General features: G+C 43.3%; 1 protein-coding gene and 2 non-coding genes across 10 annotated transcripts in view; 2 read left to right on the top strand and 1 right to left on the bottom strand.

Annotated features, from left to right (window-relative positions):
- The window catches only part of APBB2 (amyloid beta precursor protein binding family B member 2), a 399,910-nt gene that overhangs the window by 341,287 nt on the left and 45,696 nt on the right, over window positions 1-12,927 (top strand). The window lies entirely within an intron of this gene.
- LOC116548853 lies at window positions 1,850-1,955 on the top strand. Its single transcript, XR_004267572.1, has one exon. It is a non-coding gene; the product is annotated as a small nucleolar RNA U13 (small nucleolar RNA).
- On the bottom strand, window positions 2,561-2,815 carry LOC116548833. The gene has a single exon (XR_004267556.1).

Genomic DNA, 12,927 nt, shown 5'->3' with positions numbered 1-12,927 from the left:
GATGTTGTGTCAAGGTGCACTTCTTTCTTTTACCTCTCTTCTTGGCTTCATTCTTTGCTCTGCTTTAGTTCATATGGTAGAAAATGACCAGGTACATTTCTTTTCCAGCTATTAATAATAAAGGAGTGCAGTCTCTCAATTCCAAATTCCTAAGGGAGAGACGCTAACCCAGCAGAAGCCAGGTGTCTACCTCCATCTAGTAACGGGCTGAGGCTCACCACGTACAAAGTGTCAGCTGGAAACCCACTGTTGCCACATGGGTTGGTGTGGAGTAGTATTTTCCAGAAGGTGGGACCAGGACAAACAAGCCAACAAGTGTCCGTTATGGAGCTCATGTCAGGACTTCAGACAACCTGCCTGATCATCATAGGACTATCAACTGACATGTTAGGATGCCTGCCATTTGCCAGACACTGTGCTAGTGATATTCCATCTTTTTGTACTTTCGTTTGCTTTTTAATTTTAGTTCTCACAATCACTGTAGGAGGCAGGTTTTATTATTCACATTTTAGAGATGAGAAGAGACCAAAGGGGAAGTCACACATTTGTGCAATGTACAGCTGCGTGGGCCCACTAAAATGTGAAGGATCTTTTTATGGGAGAGTTGGAGTCTTGCTCTTTTGCCCAGGCTGGAGTGCAGTGGCATGATCTCAGCTCACTGCAACCTCTGCCTTACTGCAAACTTCACCTCCTGGGTTCAAGCAGGTTTCACCATGTTGGCCAGGCTGGTCTTGAACTCCTGACTTCAGATGATCTACCAGCCTTGGCCTCCCAAAGTGCTGGAATTACAGGTGTGAGCCACCATGTCCAGCCAAGGATTTTTATTGAGTAGGGGAGTTAAAATATATCAACTGAGGCCAGACACAGTAACTCATGCCTGTAATCTCAGCACTTGAGGTGAAATAATTGCTTGAGCCCAGGAGTTCAAGATCAGCCTGGGCAACATAGTGAAACCCATTCTCTACAAAACAAAAAAATTAGCTGGATGTGGTGGTGTGTGCCTGTAATCCCAGCTACTTGGGAGGCTAAGGTGGGAGGATTACTCGAACTCAGATTGAGACTGCAGTTAGCCATGATTGTGTCACTGTACACCAGCATGGGTGACAGAGCAAAACCCTGTGTCGAAAAGAAAAAAAAAAAAGAGCAACTGAGAGTTTCAACACTGTTTAGTGAATGCTGAGCAGAAGTTAAAATTCTTGGTTAAGTATACCTTTGATTAACAGAGAAAATGTTATAGGCCAGGTGCTATGGCTCACACCTGTAATCCCATCACTTTGGGATGCCAAGATGGGTGGATCACCTGAGGTCAGGAGTTCGAGACTAGCCTGGCCAACATGGTGAAACCCCGTCTCTACTACAAATACAAAAATTACCCAGGCATGGTTGCAGGTGCCTGTAATCCCAGCTACTCAGGAGTCTGAGGCAGGAGAATCACTTGAACCAGGGAGGTGGAGGTTGCACTGAGCTGAGATTATGCCACTGCACTCCAGGTGGTGTGAGGACAAATCAAGGTAACAATGTATGAGAAATAAATATTACAGGCTGGACGCAGTAACTCACACCTGTAATCCCAGCACTTTGGGAGGCCAAGGCGGGCAGATCACAGGGTCAGGAGATCGAGACCATCCTGGCCAACACGGTGAAACCTCGTCTCTACTAAAATATAAAAAATTAGCCAGGCATGCTGGTGCGCACCTGTTGTTCCCCGCTACTTGGGAGGCTGAGGCAGGGGAATCGTTTAAACCCAGGAGGCAGAGGTTGCAGTGAGCCGAGATCATGCCACTGCACCCCAGCCTGGCAACAGAGCAAGACTCAGTCTCAAAAATAAAAAAAGAAATAAATACTATTGATCCTTTAGTAGTTCATAAGCATGGTGATTAAGTTTTTACATGCATGTATAATGTGCTTCCTGCAAATCTTGTTACAAGGTTGGCACACTACCATCCAATGTGAAAGAAAAAAGATACTAAAATAAGAGGTCCTTGTTGGTAAAAATAATAAAATAGCTCTTTGGTGGTTAAAAGGACCAATTTGGTCCAATCTCAATTCTTTAAATAAAAAGGAATCTTGCTTGAGGTAAGTAATTTAGCTCCTTTGTGGAAAGTTCCTTGACTTCTGAGATGATTCAGATTTTGGAATTACTGATTTAGTCTTCTGACTGTATCAGGAGTCTTTAAATATACATTTTCCATTCAATTAATATGTCATGGATTCGGTTAATTTATCATTGGTGCAATCAGAAGCCATCAAAGTAGACTCTGAGTTGCCAGCCTTTACTTCTCTCCTGGTTAATCCTGACACCTCTCATGTGTCATGGATTTCTGAAATTCTGAAACTGAGATTGCTTATAGTTCAGATTGGTCATTGGATTGTTGTATTCCTAAAGAGAGATTATACAGCCACTTCAATGATGCAGTTTCCCCTCTTTGCCTTAAAAAAATTTCTACATGAGTGAAGAAAGCAGAATCTGTGGTCCAATAGAGTAGTGATGCTCAAATCGAAGTGCTTGTCGGAATCTACTGTGGGTGTTTTTATTTTTTTTAATTTTTTATTTCTTTTTAACTTTAGCAGTACTTAGTGTCCAACAGAAAACATCCATTTGCTAGACAATATCTCAACTGCAAAGCTTCTGTGACTGTTGGCAGATAGATAATGACACAGCGCGGTCATCACCACCGTGGCAACGGTGACCGAGAACTATCAGAGGAAAATGGCACATGGAACAGCTGGCTCTCGAGCAGGCATGCCTCAGCTTCCTCTGGAGCATTTTTCTGCAAGTCTGGTGTGCTCTGTGGGTGTTTTTCAGACAAAGCTGGCTCTGCCCCAGCCTCAGCCGTTCTGATTAATTCAGTAGGTCTGGGGTGGAGCCTGAGAACTGCATTTCTACCAAGTTCCCAAGTGATGATAATTCTATCTGTGGACCATACTTTAAAAACCAGCTGGGTGCAGTGGTTCATCCCATAATCCCAACACTGGGAGGCTGACATGGGAGGATTGCTTGAGGAGAGGATTTCAAGACCAGCCTGGGTAGCACAGCAAGGCCTCCGTCTCTTAAAAAAAAAAAAAAAAATAGCCAGGCACGGTGCACCTGTAGTCCTAGCTACTCAGGAGGCTGAAAATTTAGGGCCCCTTTTAAGGCCCTAGGAGCAGGGCTAGCAGTGAGATCAAATGGTTTTTGTAAAATGATTTTGCAAAAGGAAGATATTTTTGTATTCTTAAAAAAAAAGAAAAAAAGGCCGGGAAATTGTCTAAGCTTTAGGTCCCGAAAAACCTAGATCAGCTCCTTGATAATTGATCAATATAATTAACTAACATATATGAAAGGAATACAGATCGTAACCAAGAGAAGTTTTTTGTAGGCTAAGTAGTCTGTAAGTCCCAGGAATGACAGTACATGGGGACGTCATCTGAGAGAACAAGAGCCCCATATTTGAACTTTGTGTGGAACTTTAATTGAATGAGCTCAATGGAGCATTTAGACAGATGAAAATTCAAGTTGATCTTCATTCGCCTACTAAATAATCAGCTTGCTGTGTGTGATATATCAATTTGTGTCAAGAGCAGCTGATTTGGAGAATGAGACAGGTTCAAATTTTGGCTTCACCTTTTATAATTGAGTTCACGTATTCCCTCTGAGTCTGTTTTGTTTGCAAAAAGGGGGTTGGTAATAATAAAAGCTAATTTAATAGGGCTAGTGGGGTGCTATAGTGACATGACAGATAGGAAAAATGCTCTGAAGATAGAAAATGCTGCACACCTGTTAGTAGCGATACAAAGCTAACAAATAGTATACTCATCGTTTATATTAATAGAATAACTAAAAGGCCAGTCTACTAGAGGAGGAGTCAGCTGACTTTTTCTGCAAAAGACTAGACAGTAAATAGGCTTTGTAGGTCATGCTGTCTCTGCCATGTTAGGCAAAAGCACACACAGACAAGATATAAATGAATGTGCATGGCTGCATTCCAATAAAGCTTTTATTTATGAAAACAGGTACAGAATTGTGATACATTGAAATTGATCTAAAAGGACACTGTCGGCCAGGTGTGGTGGCTCACACCTGTAATCCCATCATTTTGGGAAGCTGAGGCAGGCGGATCGTTTGAGGTCAGGATTTCAAGACCAGCCTGACCAACATAGTGAAACCCTATCTCTACTAAAAGCACAAAATAGTAGCCGGTCGTGGTGGCACATGCCTGTAATCCCAGCTACTTGGGAGGTGGATGCAGGAGAATCATTTGAACCTGGGGGGCGGAGGTTTCAGTGATTAGAGATTGTACCACTGCACTCTAGTCTGGATGACAGAGTAAGATTCATTTTCAAAAATAAAATAAAATAATAAAAGGACACTGACCTTCAAATTAGGAACTTCCAATTGAATGTGAAGATAAAACAAATAACAGCAATTATATATGATATTTTTATTTAAACTCAACACTGAAGGATCAAAATTGTATCTACCTCATTTTCTGTGGCCTTCTAATGTAGCTGACATCTCCTTAGGGGATGAGGACACATAGGCGGAATAGGAAAAGCAGAATGAGGAGGAAGAGGGAGGCAAGATCAAGAACAGTTGAGAGTAAAGACAGCAGCTTGTTTCTTTTTAAGCTTCCTGGCACTGGGAGTAGCGGTCATCGGGTAAGCTCCTGCCTAAACCCTCCTCAGGGATTCAGCCTCAACGGTAAGCTCCTGAGCATGGAGTTTCGTGACCACCAAGAAAGTAAAGTGGTTCTATTTGGTAATCTCCTAATGAATTTTTAAAGGTGACTGATGGTGTCCAGGTCTGAGGACGTGGAAAACTGAGATAAACCCATTAAGAGACAGTTGCCCATTCATCTTAAAAGGGAAGTGAATCACGAACCATGAATAAAGCTGCTATAATCATTCACACACAGGTTTTCGTGTGAACAGAAGTGTTCACTTGTCTTGGGTAAATATGTAAGAGGGGGATCACTGGGTTGTAGGGTGACAGCATGCTCATGTTTATGAGAAGCTGGCAGCCCACTTTCTGAGAAGCTGTACCATTTTGCAATCCCAATGGCAAAGTAAGAAAGTTCTAGTTGCTCCGCAGCCTCAGCAGCAGTTGGCATTTTGCCAGGATTTTTTGGTTGGCTGGTTTCAGGGCAGTGGTGGTTGTTATTTTAGCATTCTAAAATGTGTGAAGTGGTAACTCATTGTGGTTTTAATCTGCGTTTTCCAAACAACTAATGATATTGGGCATGTTACATGCTTGTGAAAAACATTTATCTTCTTTGGTGACATATCTGTTCAAATTTTATTGCCCATTTAAAAAGTTGTGTCGTTTGTTTTCTTATTATTGGCTTTATTCATAGTTGCCAAAACTGGAAACAGTAAAATATCTATCAGCTGGTAGATGGATACACAAACTTTTATGCAACCATGAAATGGAATTCTCAGCAATAAAAAGGAATGAACTATTGATACCCTAAGTGAAGGAAGCAAGGTTCAGAAAGCTAGGTATTACACAGGACCCCCTTTATTTGACATTCTGGAATAGGCAAAACTGCAGGGACAGCAATCAGCTCGTTGGTGGGCTGGCAGTGAGGGAAAATTATTTATTTTTAAAGAACTTCTCTTGGCTTCACTCCCTAGCCCCTATCTCTTACTCTCCTAACTCCACCTTCCCGGCCTTGGGTTTAGTATCAATTTCAGCTTGAGTTTCTGATGCAGAAACACAAACATGATTTTCTTGAATTATAATCATGGAACTTGCCAGACAGCCGGACTTTTCCTTGGCCCTCCCTGACTCTGTCTGTGTTCCTGTGGGTGCAGTGCCCCTGTCCTTCGTTGCAATTCTGCTTTCCAGGGAGAGCAAGCCAGGGGATTGAATGGGGAGATGGTTGAACATTTTAAGAATTCAAAGGGCTGGGTGTGCCCAGCACAATGACTCACGCCTGTAATCCCAGCGCTTTGGGATACAAAAATTAGCTAGACATGGTTGCACATGCCTGTAATCCCAGCTACTCAGGAAGCTGAGATGGGAGAATTGCTTGAACCCAGAGGGAGAGGTTGCAGTGAGCCAAGATCGCGCCACTGCACTCCAGCCTGGGCAACAGAGTGAGACCGTGTCTCAAAAAATAATAATAATAATTGAACGTTGTGCACCCTGAGGATTCTGAACCATGGAGGATAACAATTTATGCTCACCCTTGCCACCCTCTGCAGCAGTTAGGAAGAAGAGATGTGGTGGGTGGTGGCTGGTGGGGAGATAAGTCAGATCTCTTTATAGTACAGCGAATGCCAGGGAATGGCCCGTAGTCTTTGGAGTAGTGGAGGTTTCTCTGCTGAATATTGCATAAAGAAAATGAGCTATGCTGCCTGTCTAGGGCTTGGGAATCTCTTCCTTTTAACAAAGTTTCTTGTTGTACACATTTATTATAAATAGCCTTTGCATTTTACAGGGCAGAACAGGAAGATTCCAGGCCATCAGGCAGGAGAATTTCTTTTCCTTTTTTTTCAAAATTTTTGTTAGAGTTGAGTTAAAGAGATACTGTGGCAATCCTGGAGGTCTTTTAGATAAAGGGCACATCCTTATGTGAGTGCAAGCTAAGCTTCTGCTGTGACTGATACGTAAGTCTTGTGGGGCAGTGGGGGTTTTCTTTTATAAATACACTTTACAGATTCCTCCAAGAGCAATCATCAGATACACAGTGCTTTAAAAGAAGTTGAGAATAATACTCTTGGTCCACAACTCCCTGGATTTCTTACCTTTTCTTTTCTTTTCTTTTCTTTTCTTTTCTTTTCTTTTCTTTTCTTTTCTTTTCTTTTCTTTTCTTTTGAGACCATCTCCCTCTGTCACCCAGGCTGCTATGCAGTGGTGCGATCTCGACTCACTGCAACCTCTGCCTTTTGGGTTGAAGCGAATTCTCATGCCTCAGCCTCCTGAGTAGCTGAGATTACTGGCAGGCACCACCATGCCTGGCTAATTTTTGCATTTTTAGTAGAGATGGGGTTTCACCATGTTGCCAGGCTGGCCTCGAACTCCTGACCTCAAATGATCCGTCCACCTCAGCCTCCCAAAGTGCCAGGATTACAGGCATGAGCCACTGCACCTGGCTTCCCTGGCTTTCATTGTCCAAGCTCATCGAAGATCTTTTTCCTGCTCTTTTGTCCTTGGTGATCATGGTTTGGATGATTCATGTCTGGATTCTTGCCATTCAAAGTGGAGCCTCTGAATAAGAAGCTGGGCATCACCTGAGATGTAGTTTTTGGAACTACAGAGCCCTACCCAGACCTACTGAATCAGAACCTGCATGCAAGTCCTTAGACAATGCATTTGCACACTGAAGTTTGAAAGGCATTGATCTACCTACCTCAAGGTCCTGCCAAAACATCCCGCCTCCTCTGTTAACCTTGTTGTGATATGACCCTCAGAAATGTACCCCTGGTGAATGCTTCTAACATCCACATAGGTGTGAGTATAGAGGCATGCCACTTTGCCCTAAATGCACTTAATTGATTAAGTGCTCAGTGCTGAGCTGGGAGTGAAAGATACAAAAACGAATAAAGCATGGTTGTTGCCTTCAGGGAGCTCAGAGTGCAGTGTGGGGCACAGAAAGAGCTGCAGCGTCCCATTCTCCGGTGTCTTTATCTGTCGTCTGACTTTCTTCACTGACACACAGTACCAGTTGCCTTCGCTAGAAACAGCTTTGTATCCTCAATGTACAGCCCGCAGAACACCTGCCTCAAATCATTTGGGTCAGAGGGATGGTACTTACGTGAAAAAAAGCAGGGAGTCTGGGAGTCTGTTTGAGACCTACTGAGTCACATTCTTTAGGTAAGACTGTGGCACCATCATTTTTTTTTTTTTTTTTTTTTTTTTTTTTTTTTTGTGAACCTATGTCTCACTCTGTTGCCCAGGCTGGAGTGCAGTGGTGTGATCTCAGCTCACTGCAACCTCTGTCACCTGGGTTCAAGCGATTCTCCTGCCTCATCCTCCTGAGTAGCTGGGATTACAGGTGCCTGCCACCACGCCTGCCTGATTTTTGTAGTTTACGTAGAGATGGGGTTTCACCATGTTGGCCGGTCTGGTCTTGAACTCCTGACCTTGTGATCCACCCATCTCGGCCTCTCAAAGTGCTGGGATTACAACCGTGAGCCACTGCATCGGGCTGAGACTGTGGTACCTTCCTTTTAACTGTTATGATGCACGTTATAGTTTGAGACCACTGACCTGGGTGCTACTTTGATATCTTCTGATCATGCCAGTGTTATACACATGGATGTTAAAATAGTCTCAAATATTTAAGGAATCCTTCAGGGATTTTCTTATCCCTAATTCAGGGGGAGTTTGAAGTAGCTTCCAAGTTCAAAGCTGCTTTTATCTTTGGTTGAGGCAATATAAGGATCTTTGTGGACTGCGTTTACAGTTAGTTCAAACTCATATCTATGTATTTTAGTAGCATGTTCTCTAGGAGCAAATTACAATGCTTTGTTCTGTAATGAGTTAACAGCGTGAACATTGTCATGACAATCCTGTGACTTTCTTGTTTAATGTTTATACTCATCTAATCAAACAAATTGAAATTGGATTATGGCTGTTGCACGTTACATCAGTTATTATCCAATTTAAATGCAGGTCTGAAGGAAGTAAAATTGATTTTTCTATGCTACTTGGGGACATCAAAGGGTTATTGGTATGCTGGTTGAATTTTCAATTAGGTTTGTATGAGAAAGAAAGATGAGTGGTTAGGTGTGTTGTGTTTTTTTCTTTCTGTATTTTGTAAATAAACTGTGATATTTCATTCAAATTAGAAAGTCAGATGTCTTTTAAGTTTGGTGATCAGCTCCCATATTTTTATTTAAAGCATGTCTGGTTTTTAAAGTGAATCGTAATTCTGAGAAACGTTTTTATTTTTAGAAAGAAAACAATAGAACACCTTCATAATAGTTACTACAGTAACAGCTACCATATGTATCAGGGAATGAGCTGTAATATGTACCAGAATTTCACATATCTTTCTATGAACAAAACCTGTTTTTAAAAACTGCCTTCATTCCATAAACACCATTTGTGTGCCTGTTCTGTGCAAACCCCATGCCCAGTAGTAGGGACTCAGAGTTTATCTAACACAGATATCCTTCACAAAAACAGATGTCTTATTTTTATTCATTTATTCATTTATTTTAGAGATAGCTCTTGCTCTGTGATCCAGTTTGGAGTGCAGTGGCAAGATCATAGCTCTCTGCAGCCTCAAACTCCTGGGCTCAAGGGATCCTTCTCTCTCAGCCTCCCAAGTAGCTAGGACTACAGGTGCAAGTCATCACACCTGGCTAATGTTTACAAAAAAATTTTTTTTTTTTTGAGTCGGAGTCTTGTTTCGTCACACAGGCTGGAATGCAGTGGCAAGGTCTCAGCTCACTGCAACTTCCGCCTCCCAGTTTCAAGTGATTCTCCTGCCTCAGCCCCTCAGGCAACTGGGATTACAGGTGCACACCACCACGCCGGCCTAATTTTTGTATTTTTAGTAGAGATGGGGTTTTACCATGTTTGCCAGGCTGGTCTTGAACTCCTGACCTCAAGTGATCCACCCGGCTTGGAAAGGCATGAGACGCCGCACCCAGCCTAATGTTTAAAATTTTTTTGTAGAGACAGGGTCTTGCTATATTGCCCAGCTGGTCAGAAACATGTTTTATTACTACTTACACTTCAAAAGCAAAGCGTTGGGCCAGAGAACACAAAGGATGATGAGCCCTCAGGAAGCAGGGAAAGGCTTCATGGGAGAGATGGCATTTGTTCGATCTCCACCTTAACTGATAAGTAGGTATTTGCAAAAGGAAATTTGTTATTTAAATTGTGAAAGCATTATATGATGATTACCTGGCCATTTTTAAAAATCTCTTAAAAAGTAATAACTCATTAAGTGTAATCATTAGTGGATGTGTTAGGCACTTACTGTATGTCAGGAAATGTGCTTACTGCTGAAAATACAATGGGAAACTGCAAAGCTAGAGAACAGTCAGCGAGACCACCCTCAGCTTTGATAATTTGCTAGGACTCACAGAGCTCACTGAGTGCTGTTATTATACTCATGGTTGTGGTTTGTCACAGGGAACAGATTCTGATTAAAATCAGCCCAAGGAAGAAGCACATAGGTCAGAGTCCAGGGAGGTTCTAAGCCTTCAGTTGTCCTCTCCCCACGGCGTCCTGGGCAGCGTAACTTCCCTGGCATTGCTGTGTGACAGCTGTCAACCAGGGAAGTTCATCCAAGCCTTGGTGTCCAGGATTTTTATTGGGGCTCCCTCCCGTAGGCATAGACAACTGGTCCAGGGCTAATCTCAGTCTCAAGCCCCTCCAGAGGTGGAGCTGATACTGCATGGCCCAAGCGCCCAGCCCAGATCGTTCTGTTAGACCTCCTAGTGTGACCCAAGGTCCCAAGGCAAACAGAAACACTCCGGTCAGGCATGACATTCCAAGGTGCTAGAGTTTATCTCCCAGAAGCTGAAGGCAGAGGCCAGGTCTCTCTTCAGCCAAGATTAAATTCTTTACCGTACAGAAACAAAATCAGCCTCTGTAAGTTTATAAAGCTTACTCCAAAGTGAAGGAGATGAATAATAAATGGACGATTTTCCAAATATATAACACTGAGCTGCAGCAGGGACATGAAGGAAAGCCGGCGATGCTGTCAGGGAGGACATCTTCCAAAGGAATCAATTTTTGGGCTGAGATTCCTAAAAGATGAAAGGGATTTGTCAGGTGGGCGGTGCAGGGAAGAGCATTCTAGGAGGGGTCACAGCCGGTGCAAAGGCTTTGGGATGGGAAGTAACTGGGCATGTTCCAGGAACTGGAAGAAGAAAAGGCTGGAGCAGAGAGAAAGAGGAGGGAATGTGGTTGCTGCATTGGAGATAGAAGCAGGACCTGATCCCAGGCAGCCTTTGAGATCCTGAAAGCAATTGTAGACTTTATGTGCAGTGCAGTGGGAAGCCATTGTGTGACTTTAAGGTTCATGCCCGGATACTCATATTCCTGATTTTTTTTTTTTTTTGAAGGGACACTTGTGGCTGCAGTGAGAATAGCTTGTTAGAGACGAGTGGAGGCAGGGAGACTGTTAAAACACTATTGCAGGCTGGGTACAGTGGCTTATGCCTGTAATCCTGGCCCTTTGGGAAGCTGAAGTTGGGTGGATTACTTGAGGTCAGGAGTTCAAGACCAGCCTGGTTAACATGGCAAAACTCCATCTATGAGGCACAAGAATCACTTGAACCCAGAAGGAGGAGGTTGCAGTGAGCCAAGATAGCAGGCCTTGCACTAGTGAGACTGTATCTCAAAAAAAAAAAAAAAATGACTGCCGCCTTCCTGATGAGAGATGATGGTTGGAGCTAGGGTGGCAGCATGGAGTTGAGAGAAGAGGGCAAGTTGGAGAGAGCAGGAGGAGGCAGAGTTGGCAGGACTTATCGCACATGACTTCCTGCCAGCAGACCCTCAGCTGTCACACTTGCTGCACCCTGTGGACATCTGGCAGCCCCATCTGATTTGTTGCTTCTGCCCTGCTATAGACAGAGAATCAGATAACCAAACTCATTGGTCGATTATGTGTAAGGAAGGAGAGGCAGCCTTTGAAGGGGTGACAGGAGAATCCTGTGAACTTGTTTCATGTCTCTGAGCTTGGTGCTGTCTGTTCTGGCTGCTGAACCCCAAGTCTCAAACCCTCTTCCAGCCCATTTCCAGTTTGGGCTGTGTTCCAAACAGTGGTGGTTGCCAGAACAGTTCACTGTCAATAACTCTTTCAAATAATTGAAGTGTTACCGGTCATAGATTCAGATACAGCATGAGTTAAATCATGCCCTCCCTTGAAAGACAACTGTTAACCAGAAAAGCCTAATATAAAATTTTCTGCACAGAGTCTGGTATTTAGGAGCTTATTAAATATTGAACAAATGAGAAGACAGCTGATCCTCTTTTAAACATGAACATTAAAGTTTCCTGTACACCTGTGGTGTGTTTTACCAAATCCAAACAAGACCTACTAGTTACATACTCCCTTGATTTTCCGTGTGTATTTCCTATTTTCTGTTCCTTTATTTGTAAAAGGGGTGTATGAGACTTCGTCAAAGCCAAACATGGCTAATATGCTCTGCCTATTTCACTCTTTTTTTTTTTTTTTGAGATGGAGTCTCACTCTGTCACCCAGGCTGGAGTGCAGTGGCACGATCTCGGCTTACTGCAACCTCCACCTCCCAGATTCAAGCAATTCTCCTGCCTCAGCCTCCCTATTTCACTTTAATTGGACAATCAAATAAATTACACTTGCCCGGAAACAATTAGAAAGAGGAAATACTTTCAGTGCTCACAGAATACAGTCAGTAAGAGACCTTGGATTTTCCTTTCCAACTCGTATATTGACTAGTGGCTAGACAGGACTCTTACTTAAAGTGCTGTCACTTAGCCAACTGGACATTTTCTGCTTCCATGTATGTTGGGTGGAGGGGTGCTCAGCTAGAGATGACAATGTTGGGGTGCCTGTGGGATCTTGGCTTTAAGTCAGCTATAAACAAAAGGTGTCTTAAAAGAGGTAGGGATTACAAAATGGTGTAGGAGTGAACTGCTAAGTGCTTTGTGTAAATTGACAGGTACTGTGTAAACACTTTCCAGCTCAGTTCAGAATTTGCTGCCTCTTGAAATCTGATTATTCAGATTTATCAAACTGTAGTTTGGTTTCTGCCTTTCTGCCCAAAGGCATTCTGGCTGTGGGTTGCAATACCTCCCTTCCCTGACCACCCCTCCCTGCCCTCCACCCCCCCACTCACCCCACAATCAGTCAGGGTAATAGAAACCCAGCCAGGCTCGGTGGCTCAGCCCTATAATCCCAGCACTTTGGGAGGCGACGTGGGCGGATCACTTGAGGCCAGGAGTTTGAGACCAGCCTGGCCAACATGGTGAAACCCGTCTCCGATAAAAAATACAAA

The sequence above is a fragment of the Sapajus apella genome, unplaced genomic scaffold (genome assembly GCF_009761245.1).
Source record: "Sapajus apella isolate SASKATOON/1434 unplaced genomic scaffold, GSC_monkey_1.0 scaffold5, whole genome shotgun sequence".
Lineage (NCBI taxonomy): Eukaryota > Metazoa > Chordata > Mammalia > Primates > Cebidae > Sapajus > Sapajus apella.
Note: the sequence above shows the minus strand (reverse complement) of the source record. Positions and strands in the feature narration are given on the sequence as shown.